The sequence below is a fragment of the Halyomorpha halys genome, unplaced genomic scaffold (genome assembly GCF_000696795.3).
Source record: "Halyomorpha halys isolate HHAL.00 unplaced genomic scaffold, Hhal_1.1 Scaffold331.1, whole genome shotgun sequence".
In the NCBI taxonomy this organism is placed as follows: Eukaryota; Metazoa; Arthropoda; class Insecta; order Hemiptera; family Pentatomidae; genus Halyomorpha; species Halyomorpha halys.
Window position 1 is genome coordinate 96295 of NW_027116263.1, and position 883 is coordinate 97177.

An 883-nucleotide genomic window follows, 5' to 3' on the forward strand; every position below is an offset into this window, starting at 1 on the left:
GTGTTATGATGAAATGCAGAACCAATTCTGAAACTAAGTGAAGATTCCATATCAAATCGAGCTTTTTAACTCTGAACATCAAATTTATAACAATGACTTAAAAATAATTAATTTTTTTTTCTGATTCAAAGTCTTAGCCTCCTCCAACCTCGTAACTTCTATCTTTTTCTTGTTCTATGAATAGGCTGTGTTAGCATCCCTTTATCCCCCATTCCTGAAATATGTCCTGCACATCTTAAACTCCCCATTTTCATTGTGCTGACAACGGATATTGTCCCACACTCATATCAACGATACGGGTTGACCAATGTTCTGTAAAGGTGGAGCTTGCTATTCCTAAAAAGTATTTGTCTGTTCAGCTGTAATAAAACCGAACAGGTAAATAAACTCCGAGGCCTTTTTGAAGTTATGTGGCCCAAAGTTTCCTGCCACACCTGATTTATAAACCTCCTCCTTTACCATTTACTTGGTTTTCGGCTTATTAACTTCTAATCCAAGTTTTCTGGCTGTACTTCAATGCAAGAAAAGCCTCGTTACAGGAACCAAACTGAAGAAACCGTCTGTGATGTCTCCATATAGGTAGATTTTACCTTTGGACTTGTCCAGTTAATTTACTGGAGCAGTAAACTATCCGGAGCAGGGAGGAAAAAAATGTGGGAAGGATTTCATGCTGGATCTACACGTTTGCCACTTGCCACAAATCCGAAACTTGTACAAATGCTAGGTAAACAAAGAATGAATTTTTCCGGCTATAAAATTCGATTTAATCTATTTTTACCATGAAAAGGAACAAAATAAAGATAATTGAAATGAAAAAGAAGTGTATATATCAGCAATGTAGGTTTTAGATGACAAAAATTAATATAGATTGTACTACATAACC

At 35.8% G+C, this 883-nt stretch overlaps 1 non-coding gene across 1 annotated transcript; it reads left to right on the forward strand.

Moving 5' to 3' along the window:
* LOC112210465 (small nucleolar RNA SNORD36) lies at positions 1-80 on the forward strand. The gene has a single exon (XR_002945178.1). It is a non-coding gene; the product is annotated as a small nucleolar RNA SNORD36 (small nucleolar RNA).
* The last annotated feature ends 803 nt before the right edge of the window (positions 81-883 follow it).